A 19070-nucleotide genomic window follows, 5' to 3' on the forward strand; every position below is an offset into this window, starting at 1 on the left:
GCGTCGGGTCTTCATCAAACAGAAGACAAGGAAAGCACCAGGCCCAGACGGTGTCTCACCGGCCTGCCTAAAAACCTGTGCTGACCAGCTGGCCCCTATCTTCACAAAGATCTTCAACAGATCACTGGAGATGTGCGAAGTTCCTTCCTGCTTCAAACGCTCCACCATCATCCCCATCCCAAAGAAACCCAAGATCACAGGACTTAATGACTACAGACCTGTCGCCTTAACATCTGTGGTCATGAAGTCACTTGAAAAACTGGTGTTGGACTACCTGAAAGACATCACTGGACCCTTGCTGGACCCCCTGCAGTTTGCTTACCGAGCAAACAGCTCTGTGGATGATGCAGTCAACATGGGACTGCACTACATTCTGCAACATCTGGACAAACCAGGGACTTATGCGAGAATCCTGTTCGTGGACTTCAGCTCAGCCTTCAACACCATCATCCCACACCTCCTCCTGTCCAAATTAACCCAACTCTCTGTGCCCACCTCCATCTGTCAGTGGATCACCAACTTTCTGACAGACAGGCAGCAGATAGTGAGGCTGGGAAAATTCTCATCCGAAACTCGCACAATCAGTACTGGAGCCCCCCAGGGATGTGTGCTCTCCCCACTGCTCTTCTCCCTGTACACCAACGACTGCACCGCAAAAGACCCCTCTGTCAAACTCCTGAAGTTTGCAGACGACACCACACTCATCGGCCTCATCCGGAATGGCGACGAGTCTGCCTATAGACAGGAGGTCCAAGAGCTGGCTGTCTGGTGCAGTCATAACAACCTGGAGCTGAACACGCTCAAAACAGTGGAGATGATCGTAGACTTCAGGAGAAACACCTCAGCATTATCCCCACTCACCATCATGAACAGCACTGTGGCAACAGTGGAGTCATTCAGGTTCCTGGGCACCACCATCTCACAGGACCTGAAGTGGGAGCCCCACATAGACTCCATTGTGAAGAAGGCCCAGCAGAGGTTGTACTTCCTTCGTCAGCTGAGGAAGTTCAACCTGCCACAGGAGCTGCTGCTGCAATTCTACTCTGCAGTCATTGAGTCCGTCCTCTGCACCTCTATAACTGTCTGGTTCGGCTCAGCTACGAAGTCAGACATCAGAAGACTGCAGCGGATAGTTCGGACTGCTGGAAGAATCATCGGCACATCCCCCCCAGCTCTCCAAGAACTGCACTCGTCCAGAGTCAGTAAAAGGGCGAGCAAAATCATTCTAGACCCCTCACATCCAGGCCACTTCCTCTTCGAACCCTTGCCATCTGGCCGGCGCTACAGAGCACTGTGCACCAGGACAGCCAGGCATAAGAAAAGTTTCTTTCCTCAGGCCATCTACCTCATGAACACCTAAATCTCTCCCCTAGAGAGTAAACCGTGCAATACATAATGCTATTTATATTTATAACTATTTATCACATTTCTCCTACACTCCCTTGCATTTGTATTTAGCGACTATTTTTGTACTATTTTTGTATATTGGGTACTTTATATTTTTAAATATTTTTTATCCCTTGCTCACATACTCTATCTTCTCATCTGTGTCTTGTCACTGTCATTCTGTCTGTGCTGTGGTAGTCCCTGTCACCAAGACAAATTCCTTGTATGTGCGAACATACTTGGCAATAAAGCTCGTTCTGATTCTGATTCCTTTCTTTAGTTATATTCCTACAATCAGTTTTACCAAGGAAGAACTGCTGAACATTCGGCAGTACACACCACCCAATCTTTCTTCTGACGTTTTGCTGGACATTGTAGTTGGAGGTGCAGCAGCGCTGCTCAAACGCTCCAAGACACGCAAACGTGGAAAGCGAGCCAGCGTGCTAGTCAAGCTCCGAAAGTGTGGCTTCAGGACCGCGCTGCCTAGTATTCATCTGGCGAATCTTCGCTCCCTACCCAACAAAATGGACGAACTTCTTTCTTCTGAACTTCTTAAACTCTGCTGCTCTGTGTTTCACGGAAACTTGGCTGAATGAAGCCATTCCGGACAGCACGCTACATCTGCCTGGTTTCCAGCTGTTCAGAGCGGATCGCAACACAGAATCAGTGGGGAAATCACCTGGTGGTGGGACATGCTTCTACATCAACGAAAGGTGGTGTACAGATGTAACAGCGTTGAAGATGTGCTGTGCCGATCTAGAAGCGCTCTTCATCAACTGTAAGCCTTTCTACTCGCCGCGGGAGTTTTCCTCGTTCATTCTCGTAAGTGTTTACATTCCACCGCAAGCGTGTGTGAACGCAGTGCTGCAACAGCTGGCCGATCAGATCACAGACACAGAGCAACAACATCTGGACTCTTATAATCATTCTCGGGGATTTTAATAAAGCAAATCTCTCCCGTGAACTGCCAAAATACAGACAGCACGTTACATGTCCTACCAGAGACAGTAATATACTGGACCACTGTTACACCACAAGAATAAAGGATGCATACCACTCTGTTCCACGGACAGCTTTGGGGCTCTCTGATCACTGTCTGGTTCATCTTATACCAGCCTACAGGCAGAAACTGAAATCAGCTAAACCTGTAATAAGGACTGTTAAAAGATGGACTGGGGAAGCAGAGCAGGACTTACAAGCCTGCTTCGAGTGCACTGATTGGAGTGTTTTTGAGGCTGCTGCTACCAATCTAGATGAGCTCACAGACTCTGTAACATCATGTATCAGTTTCTGTGAGGATATGTGCATCCCTACCAGGACTCATTTAACATACAACAATGACAAACCGTGGTTCACTGCAAAACTCAGACAGCTTCGTCAGGCCCAAGAAGACGCCTACAGGAATGGGGACAGAGTCTTGTATAAACAGGCCAAAAACACACTGGCAAAGGAGATCAGAGTGGCTAAGAGAAACTACTCTGAAAAGCTGAAGAAACAAATTTTTCAGCCAATGACCCTACATCAGTGTGGAAAGGCCTGAAAGACACCACCAATTACAAGACACCATCCCCCAGCACCGTGTCAACTCAACAACTGGCCGACGATTTGAATGAGTTTTATTGCAGGTTTGAAAAACCCTGTCTCACACCCCACACCCATTCTGACCCTCTCTCCATGCATTGATTAAGACCTCCAGTCACCTTCCCCCCTCATGCACCTTTGATCTGTGAAGAGGAAGTGTGTCGGGTCTTCCGCAAACAGAAGACAAGGAAAGCACCAGGCCCAGACGGTGTCTCACCAGCCTGCCTAAAAACCTGTGCTGACCAGCTGGCCCCTATCTTCACAAAGATATTCAACACATCACTGGAGCTGTGCGAAGTTCCTTCCTGCTTCAAATGCTCCACCATCATCCCCATTCCGAAGAAACCCAAAATCACAGGACTTAATGACTACAGACCTGTCGCCTTAACGTCTGTGGTCATGAAGTCATTTGAAAGACTGGTGTTGGCCTACCTGAAGGACATCACTGGATCCTTGCTGGACCCCCTGCAGTTTGCTTATCGAGCAAACAGGTCTGTGGATGATGCAGTCAACATGGGACTGCACTACATCCTGCAACATCTGGACAAACCAGGGACTTGTGTGAGGATCTTGTTCGTAGACTCCAGTTCGGCCTTCAGCACCATCATCCCACACCTCCTCCTGTCCAAATTAACCCAACTCTCTGTGCCCACCTCCATCTGTCGGTGGATCACCAACTTCCTGACAGACAGGCAGCAGCTAGTGAGGCTGGGCAAATGTTCATCCAATACTTGCACAATCAGTACTGGCACCCCCCAGGGATGCGTGCTCTCCCCACTGCTCTTCTCCCTGTACACCAACGACTGCACCGCAAAAAATCCCTCTGTCAAGCTCCTGAAGTTCGCTGACGACACCACACTCATTGGCCTCATCCAGGATGGTGACGACTCTGCTTACAGACAGGAGGTCCAAGAGCTGGCTGTCTGGTGCAGTCACAACAACCTGGAGCTGAACACGTTCAAAACAGTGGGGATGATTGTGGACTTTAGGAGAAACACCTCAGCATTACCCCCACTCACCACCATGAACAGCACTGTGGCAACAGTGGAGTCATTCAGGTTCCTGGGCACCACTATCTCACAGGACCTGAAGTGGGAGTTCCACATAAACTCCATTGTGAAGAAGGCCCAGCAGAGATTGTACTTCCTTTGCCAGGAGAGGAAGTTCAACCTGCCACAGGAGCTACTGATGCAATTCTACACCACAGTCGTCGAGTCTGTCCTCTGCACTTCTATAACTGTCTGGTTCGGCTCAGCTACGAAATCAGACATCAGAAGATTACAGCAGATGATTCTTCCAGCAGTCCGAACTATCGGCACACCCCCCCGGCTCTCCAAGAACTGTACTCATCCAGAGTCAGTAAAAGGTCTAGCAAAATCATACTAGACCCCTCACATCCAGGCGACTTCCTCTTTGAACCTTTGCCATCTGGCCAGCGCTACAGAGCACTGAGCACCAGGACAGCCAGGCACAAGAAAAGTTTCTTTCCTCAGGCCATCTACCTCATGAACAGCTAAATCCCCCCTAGAGAGTAAACCTGTGCAATACACAATGCTATTTATATTTATAGTAATATATATGTTGTGATAAATAGATCTTACTCACATTCCCTTGCATTTGTATAGATCATACCTGCACATACATATTATGTCTAGTGACTATTTTTTGTATTTTGTGTACTTCATGTTTTTTATATATTTTTTATCCTTTATTCACATATTCTATTTTCTCATTTGTGTCTTGTCAGTGAGGGGGCAAGGTGGTGCAGTGGGTTGGACTGGGTTCTGTTCTCTGGTGGGTCTGGGGTTCGAGTCCTGCTTGGCGTGCCTTGTGACGGACTGGCATCCTGTCCTGGGTGTGTCCCCTCCCCCTCCAGCCTCATGCCCTGTGTTGCCGGGTTAGGCTCTGGTCCCCCGTGACCCATATGGGACAAGAGGGTCAGAAAGTGTGTGTGTCTTGTCACTGTCATTCTGTCTGTGGTGTGGAAGTTTCTGTCACCAAGACAAATTCCTTGTATGTGTGAACATACATGGCAATAAAGCTTGTTCTGATTATGCAAATGCATATTAAATTGACTTAAGTTACAAATTACTAACTCTGTTCAATCTTCTTTTTGAGCACAACCTTGCTACATAAGACCTGAGGAGGCTGGCCAGTGGTGACAGACGAATCCTGTGCTGACAGAGAATGATGTCCATCTGCCATGACGAACAAAACATTCCATGCTGAGCTGGGGATCCAAGATGCCATTTAGCAACATAATCATTATTACTTGTTACACACTGGCTCACAATTGTTACTTTCTAGAATGCCCAGGAGGGGTGGGCAACCACTGGCCCACGGACCCCCAGAGGTTTTCTTTCTCCCTCAACCTTCAGTTGGGAGTTTTTGTTCCTTTCCTCAGTGGCCAGTAGGCATCCTTATAGCTCTATAAAAAAATACTTCATTATGGTAGCCACTAGTCGACTGTCTTCTTTTTTTGTATTTGTTTTTCTTGCCTTATGTCTGTGTTCTGCCTGCAGATTTGTTTAGTTCATGCGATTAATTGCTTTGTTGAGCGGAATCTTTATTTCCGTAAGTTATACGCAATTTGTGCACATGCGCTATTTCCATGATGCGCTACTGTTGGGATAGGCATAGTGGAAGCGTCTTGGGTTCTGTGTGCTTTTCCTACGCCCATGGAAGCAATAACTAAGTTGTGAAGTTCTTGCAGACATTGGCTAAAATGTTTACGTGCTTTTAAATTTGACCTTTGTATTGTAAACTCTGTTTATTCAGCCGTAACTCCACGTTACTGTCCTTGTAAAATGCGTGTGCGAGTTCGCGCTGTGTCATGCTAAGTGTGCTATCGGCAAACGATTTAACTGGTTATTATAACGATTGTTGTAATTAGACTAAGTTTCCTTTACTGTTTCTGTTTATTATAGTTTCACTCGCATTTTCACATTTGGAGACAATAAAGGAGCAAGACGCTCATAATCCTGGCTCGTGAGAATCGAGTTTGGCTTGCTGTTAAACTGCGTTAACGTACTGGGTGTGCACAACACGCAGGGAGAACAGTACAGTGAAAAGTTATACCAGCGGTGGGTGCAAGGAAAAAATACAAGAACGCAAGCATGCAGCGTCCATCTTCACCCAACTCTTCAGTCCATGCAGCATCAAGAGCGAGCTCTAAGCGCTCATCTTCTTCCAAGTCATCTATCATGGAGGCTGCTGCCAAGGCTAGAGCCTCAGCTGAAGCAGCTCTTACCAAGGTGGCTTATGCTAAAAGACAGCTAGAAATAAAAAAGCAGAGAGCTAGGCTAGATCTAGAATTAGATGCACTGGAGATTGAAAAGGAAGCGGAAGCTGCGCAAGTAAACGCTGAAATCTTTGAAGCAGCTGCAGCTATGGAAAATGGTGATATGCAAAGTGTGAGGAGCGCTGTCCCGCCACAAGTGATTCAGCAGCGCACGGAAGAATATGTGCGGCGCCGGTCACAGGTCAGTACTCAGACTCCTGCTTTATCGCATCACGATGAAATCCGGCACGCTGCGAACAATGATACTCAGCAAACAACACCTGTAGCTGCAGAGGAGAAGCCTCCACTCAATCTCTTCAGACCCTCAGCAAATCAGCACGCATGTGCAACTGAACGCATACTTACTTCACGACCATCGGATTATCCATGCACAGAATATGGTCAGCATCCTTCTCATGCTAACACTCCAACTATGTTAGACTTTGCCAAGTTCCTAGCACGCAGAGAATTAGTGAGCACTGGTCTCTCCAAATTCGATGACACGCCAGAGAACTTCAGAGCATGGCAGTCCTCATTCCTCAACGCGACACAGGGCTTGGGGCTCACATATAGTGAAGAGTTGGACCTCCTCGTGAAATGGCTGGGTAAAGAGTCATCTGAGCATGTGAAAAGGATCCGTGCTGTTTATGTTACTGACCCCAGAGCTGCCCTCCATCTGTCCTGGGAAAGACTTCAGGAATGCTATGCTACACCAGAAATAGTGGAAAATGCCCTATTTAAAAGACTGGATAGCTTCCCCCGTCTGTCGGCTAAGGACAACACAAAACTGAGAGAGCTCAGCGATCTTCTCATGGAGCTGCTCGCAGCTAAAAATGATGGCTATCTTCCTGGCCTGGCCTACCTCGATACTCCTCGTGGGATAAAGCCCATAGTGGAAAAGTTGCCTCCAGCCCTGCAAGACAAATGGCTCTTCACCGGCTCACTATACAAGGAACAGCACAGAGTAACTTTTCCCCCTTGTTCATTTTTTGTTGACTTTGTCTATGACCAGGCTAAGGCCAGAAATGACCCAAGTTTCATCTTGTCTGGCAGCGGTCAGTCTTACAACAAAGGTGAGAGAACTCAAAGCACAGCGGATTCAAGACTGCTACATCTGTGCAAAAGACAGACGTGTCTGCCACAGTTGACGCAGACTCCACAAGCACTACAGAGGCTGAGAGAAGAGACAATGATCTAGCCCGATACTGTTCTGTGCACAAGAAAACTCATCCTTTGGAAAAATGTAGGTTATTCAGAATGAAAACATTGCAGGAACGAAAAAGCATCCTAAAGGAACACAAACGCTGTTTTAAGTGCTGCTCTCCAAGGCACCAGGCCAAGGATTGTCAAGCGACGTTGAAATGCGGCGAGTGTGAAAGCGAAAGACACTGCTCTGCAATGCACCCTCTCACCTCCCAACCTCCTGCTTCACTGACCACTCTAGAACCAGACGCAGAAGCACGAGGCAGTCCTCCACTCGAGGTGACATCACGATGCACCAAGGTCTGTGGTAAGGGCAGACTCACGCGGTCCTGCTCAAAGGTGTGCCTGGTGCGTGTCTTCCCCCAGGGTCAACCGGAGCACTCCATCAAAATGTATGTCATCATTGACGATCAGAGTAACCGCTCACTGGCCCGCTCTGAATTTTTCCACCTGTTCCGGGTTGAGAGCAACCTGTCACCATACCTGATGAAGACATGCGCAGGCACCACGGAGATGACTGGAAGAAAGGCGGTAGGCTTTCAAATTGAAGCAGTGAATGGAGGTGTGTGCATGGACCTTCCACCACTCATTGAGTGCAATGAGATAATGACCAATAGATCTGAGATTCCAACTCCAGAGGTCGCTCTCGCGCACGCTCACCTAAGGCACATTGCTCCCCACATTCCCAAGCTAGATCCTGACGCGCAGATGACGATCCTGCTAGGGAGAGACATGATACGTGTGCACAAGGTGCGAGAGCAACTCAATGGACAGCATAATGCACCCTTTGCTCAGCGTCTAGACTTAGGCTGGGTAATTGTAGGTGACGTGTGTATTGACAATGCTCATAAACCAACTCCGAGTGTCTTCAGAACCCACATCCTACAGAACGGACGCCCGTCTCTCCTCACTCCTTGCCATAACAGCATCAGGGTAAAGGAAAAACCGTGCTACGGCGGGGAGCGCAGGTATGGTCTCTCTACATCCACGTCAAAACCTATGCAACCTGAAGACAAGCTCGGGCTTATGGTCTTTCAGCGTACAGACAATGACAACAAGTGTGCCATGTCCTTCGAGGATGAGATCTTTCTAAAGATTATGGAGAAAGAAGTTCATCAGGATGAAAAGAACAATTGGGTAGCTCCCTTACTGTTCAAGTCACCTCGTCTCCCACTCCCGAACAACAGAGAGAAAGCACTCTCCCGCCTCAGGTCTTTAAGACGCACTCTGAGCAAAAACGCGGAGATGAAGCAGCAGTTTTCCTCCTTCATGGAAAAGCTCTTCGAGAACAAACATGCAGAGAAGGCACCGCCCATCCACGAGAAGCAAGAATGTTGGTACCTGCCCATTTTCGGGGTGTACCATCCCCAGAAGCCAGGGCAGATACGAGTCGTGTTTGACTCAAGCGCCCAATAACACGGTGTTTCCCTCAACTCAGTGCTGCTTACAGGCCCCGATCTGAACAATACTCTCCTGGGTGTGCTGTTACGGTTTAGGAAGGATTTCATCGCAGTCACTGCTGATATCCAACAGATGTTTTATGGATTCCTGGTGAAGCACGACCACAGAGACTACCTGAGATTCCTGTGGCATAAAGACAATGACCTATCCAAAGAGATAGAAGAATATCGCATGCGAGTGCATGTCTTTGGCAATAGCCCATCCCCGGCGGTTGCTATCTACGGTCTGCGGCGAGCTGCTCAGAAAGGAGAACCAAAGTATGGAGCTGACACAAGGCACTTTGTTGAAAGACACTTCTACGTGGACGATGGGCTCATATCCCTTCCTACAGAGTCTACAGCTATAGACCTACTGAAGCGTACTTGTGCATCACTTGCAGAGTCTAACCTGAAGCTGCACGAAATCGCATCAAACAGTGCGAACACTGTGATGAAAGCCTTCAAACCAGAAGAACTGGCCTCAGGCATCCAAGACCTGGGTCTAGATGATGAGACTCTGCCGGCCCAAAGGAGCCTAGGCCTATGCTGGGACATCAGCACAGATATGTTCACCTTTAAAGTAGCTGTCACTGACAAGCCTTACACCCGTCGTGGGGTGCTATCAGTCGTCAACAGCATCTTTGACCCCTTGGGTCTGGCAGCACCAGTGACGATCAGAGGCAGATTGCTGTTGCGGGAGCTGTCCAGTGGAGTTCAGGATTGGGATGCTCCTCTGCCAGATGAAAAGATGAGCAAATGGGAAGTGTGGAAATCGTCACTCAAGGAGCTAAGCAGCCTCCACGTGCCTCGCTGCTATATACCCAAGTCACTCTCAAGACCTATGTACACGGAACTGTGTCTTTTTTCCGATGCCTCAAACTGGGCCATAGGGGCAGTAGCTTATCTAAGAGCTGTCACTGATGATGGCCGTTGTGAAGTTGGATTTGTCCTGGGAAAGGCAAAACTATCACCGCAGCCGGAGCCCGCAATCCCACGCCTTGAGCTTTGTGGAGCCTTCCTGGCGGTTGAGATAGCAGAGCTGATCTTAGACGAACTGGACCACAAACCGGACGCTGTACAATTCTACTGCGACAGCAGGGTGGTCCTCGGATACATCTGTAATGACTCAAAGCAATTCTTTGTCTATGTACACAATCGTGTGCATCGCATACGCCAGACAACGTCCCCTGAGCAGTGGCATTACGTCCCTTCAGAAGAAAACCCAGCCGACTTAGCCACCAGATCTGTGGCTGCATCACAGCTCATGAACACAATGTGGTTCAAGGGACCTGACTTCCTCTATAAGCTTCCAAAGCCAGAGAAGCACGAGCACTTTGAACTGATAGACCCTGAAATGGACGTGGATGTCAGACCGCAAGTAACGGCTCTCACTACCCACATTGAAGCTAAGCGACTTGGCTCTGAAAGATTCCAGCATTTTTCTACATGGAACTCCTTGTTGAGAGCTGTTTCCCTCTTGATACATCAGGCACGTTCCCACAAGTCAGGCTCCACCGACACATCGCAGCACATGTGTAAAGGATGGCATCAAAGTAGCAGGCCTCGCACTCCTGGAGAACTCGAAGTGGCCAGGAGGCTCATACTAGAGTCTGTTCAAAGAGACACATATCCGAACGAATATGCTGCTCTTCAAGCAAACACAGAAGTCCCTAATTCAAGTCCAATCCTGACCCTTGACCCCTACATCAGTGATGGCCTCCTGAGGGTCGGAGGGCGTCTCAGACATGCTTCCCTTGAATCAGAGGTAAAAAACCCAATCATCCTCTCAAAGAATAGCCATGTTACCAAGCTGCTTGTGAAACACCATCGGCGTCAGTTCACAGAAGGGGCCATCAGAGCGGCTGGACTGTGGATTGTTGCTGGCAAGAGGCTGGTGAGTTCTATCCTTCATCGCTGTGTAATATGCCGAAAGCTCAGGGGGAAGGTAGAAGTGCAAAAGATGGCTGACCTCCCTCCGGAGCGGCTCAACACATCTCCACCCTTCACGTACGTGGGGCTGGACATATTTGGACCATGGTCGGTGGTCACTCGACGCACTCGTGGAGGTGCAGCGCAAAGCAAAAGGTGGGCCATTCTGTTCACATGTATGAGTACCAGGGGAGTTCACATCGAAGTTATGGAGTCTATGGATGCCACCAGCTGTATCAATGCATTGCGGAGATTCTTTGCAGTTAGAGGCCCCGCAAAGCAGCTTAGGTCAGACAGGGGGACTAACTTCATCGCTGCCAGTGCGGAACTGGGCATGGGGTGTCTTGATGAGAGGCAGACCAGCATCCTGAAGTATCTCCACAGCAACGGCTGCGCATGGAAGTTCAATCCCCCGCACGCCTCCCACATGGGGGGAGTGTGGGAGCGTATGATTGGGGTGACACGCAGAATATTAGACTCTATGCTTTTACAAAACAAACGCACTCACCTGACACATGAGGTTCTGTGTACCCTGATGGCAGAGACCTCAGCAATAATCAACGCAAGGCCACTGGTCCCCATCTCATCGGATCCCTCCTCACCAATTCTGCTATCCCCTGCCATGCTCCTAACTCAAAAGCCAGGCCTACATGCTCCACCAGGAGTCTTCACTGGAAAAGATCTCCTGAAAGGCCAGTGGAGACAAGTGCAAGCGCTTGCGAATGAATTCTGGGGCCGTTGGAGAAACGAATACCTAAGCACTCTCCATTCAAGACGCAAGTGGCACAGAACGCATCGGAACCTTCAACCTGGGGACATTGTGCTGTTACACCAAAGTCAAGTGCCTAGGAATGAGTGGCCAGTGGCTCTGGTCACGTCAACCTCTCCATGCAGCGATGGAAAGGTCCGCACAGTTGAAGTACGGACATCATCTCAGGGCACCTCGAAGACTTACCTGCGGCCCATCGCCGACGTCGTCCTTCTGCTGGAAAATGACTGGGAACAACGGGATTGAAAAGGACAGAGGGAAAACAGCTTAAATTTAGTGGCATTGGTCATGCCAGACGGGGAGTGTTCTGCCCGCAGATTTGTTTAGTTCATGTGATTAATTGCTTTGTTGAGCGGAACCTTTATGTCCGTAAGTTATACGCAATTTGTGCACATGCGCTATTTCCATGATGCGCTACTGTTGGGATAGGCATAGTGGAAGCGTCTTGAGTTCTGTGTGCTTTCCTACGCCCGTGGAAGCACTAACTAAGTTGTGAAGTTCTTGCAGACATTGGCTAAAATGTTTACGTGCTTTTAAGTTTGACCTTTGTAATGTAAACTCTGTTTATTCAGCCGTAACTCCACTGTTCTTGTAAAACGCGTATGTGAGTTCGCGCTGTGTCATGCTAAGTGTGCTATCGGCAAACGATTTAACTGGTTATTATAACGATTGTTGTAATTAAACTAAGTTTCCTTTACTGTTTCTGTTTATTATAGTTTCACTCGCATTTTCACATTTGGAGACAATAAAGGAGCAAGACGCTCATAATCCTGGCTCGTGAGAATCGAGTTTGGCTTGCTGTTAAACTGCGTTAACGTACTGGGTGTGCACAACACGCAGGGAGAACAGTACACTCTGTGTTAAAGTGCTCTGTGTCATTGCGTGAGAAAAGCACCCTATCTATAAAAATAAATTGGAATTAAATATGTAGCGCCACCCTCCATTTCGCCTTATGAGGGTGGTGCCTGGGTTGAATAGAAAACCCAAACTCAGCTATTTCAACAACAAATTTAATAAATTCTCCAAACCCCCATAGAAATATTCAAACTGTTAACAACCCCAAATTGGAAATCCCCTCAAAGCGAATGCAAACATAAAACAACCGAACAGAAAACACACGTACACTCACTATCTTACAACAAGCACGAATAACCTTGGTGCTACACACTTCAGACTTCTTCATACTCCGGAGTATTTAACACACGTAAAAACCCCTCGTTGCAGGCCTGGACGCAGCTCGTGTGCGTTGAGACCCGAATTATGGGTCGCTTCACTCTTGAGAGTGAAAGAGGAAAAAAACCCGCAGTTTACCTCATCCCCGTCCACTCGCGTTCGGGCGGATGAAAACTCCAGCGATGCCCGAGGAACTTCGCGCGTTACCGGTAACACGAAGCGCTATCGGGTTCTCCTCAGTCCTCCTCCGTCACACCGGCGTAGCAGTTCGACGAGACGGGCTGAGCCTGAAAACTTGTCGTTTTAACTGGACGTCTCGTCGGACCACGAGGACACCACAGAAACTAAACTCACCAACACAATCCAACTGCAGAGAAGTGATATTTTCTCTCTGGTTACTCGTCCAGCAACCAGAAAAATATCGCCTCCTGACACTCTGGAGCGCTCTTTCAAACACCTCCGTCTCACGCTCTCCTCTCTCTCGACCCTTCTAGAAAAGTCTCGAAACTTTTCCCATTCGTTCCATCCCCCTTCTCTCATTGGTTCGGCACCAAACTGAACCCCCCAATCAACTCACAGTGCGGGCAGAACTAGCACAACGTGTAGGTTGCACCTGTCCCAACATATGGTGGCAGGGCTTCAACCAAACTAGGACTCCAATTAATGAAGCTTTATTTAAACCTTCAAAATTAAACACGCAACCTAGTAGCGCTATAGGGCTACAAATAGTTGGATTGTGGGTAACATGGAATTTTATTCAACTGCTGTGGGAACTCACAGGGAATATAAGAGGGTGAGTGTGTTGGCCAGTGAGGGAGGGATAGAGCATGAGTGGTGCTCAGCAGGCTGGGAAGGCTGGCTTGAGCTGTAGGTCCTTGAGGAAAAGCGGTCCTTAGCTCATGCTTCGCATATGGGCGGCAGTTGGGAGAGAATGATAGGAATTGCTAGAAGGATCTTGGACTCTATGTTGCTAAATGCCCGCCTCACCCACGAAGTTCTCTCTACATTAATGGCGGAAGTTGCTGCGATTATGAATGCGTGGCCACTAGTACCGGTTTCTACAGACCCAGACAACCCTCAGGTTCTTTCTCCATCCATGCTTCTCACCCAAAAGTCAGGTGCTCCACCACCACTTGCTGACTTCTCGGAGAAGGGCATGTACACTAAACAGTGGAAAAAAGTACAAGCACTGGCAAACCAATTCTGGACACAATGGCGCAGAGAATACCTGCCTTATTTAAAGCGCAGACAAAAATGGACCACCCATCGCAAAGACTTGCAAGTTGGAGATGTGGTCCTGCTCAAAGACAAGCAGGCCGAACACAATTGGTGGCCTATGGCAAGAATAAGCTCCACATTTCCTGGAACCGATGGTCATGTTAGACAAGTCGAGGTTAAAACAGTTGAGCAGGGTACTGTGAAGACATTTCGCAGACCAATTACAGAAGTTGTTTTATTTCTCCCTGAAGATATTTAGGTTGACCTGTGGTATACATATGGGTAGTGACCTCACTGAGGTCAGACAGGGAGTGTCATGCCTAGAAGACATTATTAGTTCATTTGTGGGGTTTGGAACGTTTTCCTTTGTCGATAAAGTTCATTCAAAATTGAGCACATCACTTCCTGTTTTTCCGAGCGCATCACTTCCGGTTGTCAAACCAGGAAAGGCAAGGAAGCCACATGGCCAGCAGCACAAGGATCCGATTGCATCCACAGCTAAGGACTGAGAAATCAATGTCATAAGTGACTGGAATTTATTATTTAGAGTATAAAGATAGGATATTAAGAATTATTTTATAAAAATATAGAATAATTTACGTTCTAAGAATGTTTTTACAAATGAACATGTACATGTAAGCTGTATGGTAACATATAGAGTTAGAACAGTAATGGTCCCAACACAGAGCCCTGTGGCACAACATACTGAACCGTAGTTGAGATGGAGGGGGTGCAGTCATCAGATTTCAGTACAAATTGTTCACGGTTAGGTAAATTCGATTCAAACCCCTTCAGAACGGTACCTCTTAGTCCAGCCACGTTTCCAAGTCTACTCAGTAGGATACTATGGTCTACAGCAGGGGTGTCCAAAGTTTTTTTGGTGAGGGCCAAATACAGAAAAATAAGCAAAGGCCCGGGCCACACACAAGAGGTGACATATTGACACATGATTACTGTGTGTATTTCTAACTCACTTCTTTAAAGAAATATTCATTTTCCCACCGTGTTTGAAATCTTCTACACTCACTTGCTATCTTGCGTTTCTTCGGTGCTGCCATTTCTGGTGACTCGTGGTAAATATTTTTCTTTGCTTAATTTTGTTTAGTGGAGAAGCACCTTTTCTGTGACTGGCTCCCTCTAGTGTTGAAACTGAGAAGTGCAACAGAGTTGAGCTCAAGCGCCATGTGCGGGCCATATTCAATTATATTTTCAGAATTTGCTGCGGGCCAATAAAAACTGACCCGCGGGCCGCAGTTGGCCCGCGGGCCGTAGTTTGGACACCCCTGGTCTACAGTATCGAATGCAGCACTCAACTCCAGTAAGATAGGAATAGAGATCTGACCAGCATCAGAAGAGATGAGAATATCATTAACAGCAGGCGTGAGTGTCGTTTCAGTGCTGTGACTAGTGCGGAAACCAGACTGAAATTTTTCAAATATATTATGATGATTAAGATATTTTACAATTTGGGAAGCTACGATTTTTTCTAGAATTTTGGATAAAAACGGTATATTGGAGATTGGTCTATAATTACATGGGCTATTGCAATCCAGATCCGATTTCTTTAGTAGGGATCTAATAATGGCGATTTTAAAAGCTTTTGGAACACAGCCATTTAGTAATGACGTATTAACAATATTAACAATAGGTTCTGCAAGGATGGAAACTGCAGCTTTCAGTAATTTGGTGGGGATTGGGTGTAAAGAACAGGTAGTACCTTTCATAGAGCGAATTAGCACGGTAATTTCCTCTACAGTTATTACGTTTAAGCTACTGAGATGGTGTAGACAACTAATATTATCATCGTCAGAAGCGCTTATGCTAGTTTAAACCGAACTACAGGGCACTATGGATTTGCAGATATTCTCTAATTTATTTTTGAAAAACGACTTAAATTGATCATTAGTAATGGCAGCAGAAACACATTGTTTATCTTTGTGTTTACCAGTTAAGTAAGACATGGTATTAAACAGGAAGCGAGGGTTCTTCTGATTTTCATCAATTCGCTCTGCGTAGGATTTAGATCTGGCATGAAAAAGTGCTTTTTTTAATATTTTTTTAGACAATCGGACCAGGCTACGTAATAAACGTTTAGTTTAGTTGAACGCCACATATGCTCTAATTTACCACATTCTAACTTTACAGTTCGTATAAGTTTAGTTTTTGGTGGAGCCGCAGAGTCTAGGGCGAATTTTACCACTGAATTATAATCTAAAGCCATTTTATCAATATCTACGCTCGTTCCAAAATCCGAGCTTGTAATATGATCAACAATTTTAACAGTAGTATTTTCATCAATATGCCGCATGATTTTGGTCTTACTATTGTCAGATGGCACCGGCAGGCATAGATCAAAGGTTAATAAATGATCAGAAATAGCCTCGTTTAAAGGGATAATATTAACGTGATGGACATCTACGCCATAGGTTATGATGATATCGAGCGTATGGTTACGTCAGTGAGTAGGACCAAAAACAACTTCAGTTAAACCGACGGAGTTTAAGAGAGACGTAAAACTATTAGTGAGAGTATCCAACGACACGTCTATATGAATATTGAAATCACCAGTCAGGATAATTTTGTCATGATTAATGACTAAATCGGTTATGAAGTCACTTAATTCCTCGAGCAAAGAGGAGTATGGTCCAAGTGGACCGTAGATAAGGAATATAAATATATTGGGTTTTGAGTTGAAATCTAGTTGTAGAACTTCAAATGAGGTGATATTATCATGATTTCTTGGTGTTGTTTGTAATCTATTATTGAAAAGAACACCGACTCCATCTCCACGACGTACAGAACGAGGTTTATGGAGTTAAGCTGAATCATGGGTTCAATTTGCTCCAAAGCATTTGGTTCACTTTTCCCCATAGCCACCATTTTGTAAAGAAAAAAAAAAATGCACAGTGTAACAATTCAGGCCAATCTTCAGCTAAGTAATTCATGTCGATTTAGAAATTACTTAATCAGCAATATGTATGATACATTGTTTTAGACCAGGCAAAATTTGCTTTAAAATAATAGACATTGGGGGTGTGGTGGCACAGCAGGCTTGGTTGGTGCCCCGTGTGGCGAGTCTGGGGTTCAAACTCTGCTTAGGGTGCTTTGAAACGGACTGCTGTCCTGTCCTGGGTGTGTCCCTTCCCCATTCGGCCTTGCGCCTTATGTTGCCGGGTACAGCTCTGGCTTGCTGCGACCCCGCTAGGGACAAGCGGTTGTTGACTGTGGATGGACAATACATTTACATTTATTAATTTAACAGACGCTTTTGTCCAAAGTGACGTACATCTCAGCAAAAGTACAATTTATGCCTTACATTGAGAGATGGAGACATAGCTGCAGACATGAAAGTCTCAAGCAAACCTAGTTTAGACTCTATCACTTGCGTACAGTGTCTATTGTCTATTTCTATCACTGGCATGCAGAAAATTTGCTTTGACATGCAAAGAACAATTTTTGGTGTCAGAATATTCTCTTCTTCTCCCATGGGCTTCAATCCATTACAGCCAGGTAGAAATGATCCAAGCTTCCTAAATTTATGGTTACATGACAGCAAATGTTTGTAGATACAGGGAGTGGGTCAGCTTACCTACTGGCTCATCTTACCTCATTCTCCCCTACCTTTGCCATGAAGGAGTGTGTATCGTCTGCAGCAATCTTTAGGTACAGTAGGTGATACGTGTCAAAGTAACATCTACATGAATGCTAGGACCCAAGGTTTCCCAGCAAAACATTGCCCAGAGCATCACACTGCCTCCGCTGGCTTGCCTTCGTTCCATAGTGCATCCTGCTGCCATCTGTTCCCCAGGTAAAGGACGCGCACACATCCAGACGTCCATCCATCCGTCCATCCATCTTCCTCCGCTTATCCGGGACCGGGTCGCGGGGGCAGTAGTCTAAGCAGAGCCCCCCAGACTTTCCTCTCCCTGCAAACCTCCTCCAGCTACTCTGGGGGAACCCCAAGGCATTCCCAGGCCAGCTGGGAGACGTAGTCTCTCCAACGTGTCCTGGGTCTGCCCCGAGGCCTCCTCCCAGTGGGACATGCCCGGAACACCTCCCCAGGGAGGCGTCCAGGAGGCATCCGGAACAGATGCCCGAGCCACCTCAACCGGCTCCTCTCGATGCGGAGGAGCAGCGGCTCTACTCCGAGCTCCTCCCGGGTGACTGAGCTCCTCACCCTATCCCTAAGGGTGCGCCCAGCCACCCTGCAGAGGAAACTCATTTCTGCCGCTTGTATCCGCGATCTCATTCTTTCGGTCATGATCCAGAGTTCCCGACCGTAGGTGAGGGTAGGAACGTAGATCGACTGGTAAATTGAGAGCTTCGCTTTACGACTCAGCTCCTTCTTCACCACAACAGACCGGTACAATGACCGCATTACTGCGGACGCCGCACCGATCCGTCTGTCAACCTGCCGCTCCATTTTTCCCTCACTCGTGAACAAGACCCCGAGATACTTAAACTCCTCCACTTGAGGGAGGAGCTCCCCCCTAACCCGGAGGGGGCAATCCACCTTTTTCCGACTGAGGACCATGGTCTCGGATTTGGAGGTGCTGATTCTCATCCCCGCCGCTTCGCACTCGGCTGCAAACCTCTCCAGTGCACGCTGTAAGTCTTCATTCGATGAAGCCAACAGGACCACATCGTCCGCAAAAAGCAGAGACGAGATCCTGCGGCCACCAAAACAGACACCCTCCGTTCCCTGGCAGCGCCTAGAAATTCTGTCCATAAAGATAATGAACAGAATCGGTGACAAAGGGCAGCATTGGCGGAGTCCAACATGCACCGGGAACAGGTCTGACTTACTGCTGGCAATGCGAACCAAGCTCCTGCTCCGGTCATACAGGGAACGAACAGCCCGTAGCAACGAGCCCTGAACCCCATAATCCCGAAGTACCCCCCACAGGATGCCACGAGGGACACGGTCGAATGTCTTCTCCAGGTCCACAAAACACATATGGACTGGTTGGGCAAACTCCCATGAACCCTCCAACACCCTAGTGAGGGTATAGAGCTTGTCCAGTGTTCCACGGCCAGGGCGAAAACCGCATTGCTCCTCCTGGATCCGAGGTTCGACTATCGGTCGGATTCT

General features: G+C 47.5%; 1 pseudogene; it reads right to left on the bottom strand.

Moving 5' to 3' along the window:
* Positions 1-15702, bottom strand: part of LOC114912125 (uncharacterized) — a 91707-nt pseudogene extending 76005 nt beyond the window's left edge.
* Positions 15703-19070: the final 3368 nt, after the last annotated feature.

The sequence above is a fragment of the Scleropages formosus genome, chromosome 13 (genome assembly GCF_900964775.1).
Source record: "Scleropages formosus chromosome 13, fSclFor1.1, whole genome shotgun sequence".
Lineage (NCBI taxonomy): Eukaryota > Metazoa > Chordata > Actinopteri > Osteoglossiformes > Osteoglossidae > Scleropages > Scleropages formosus.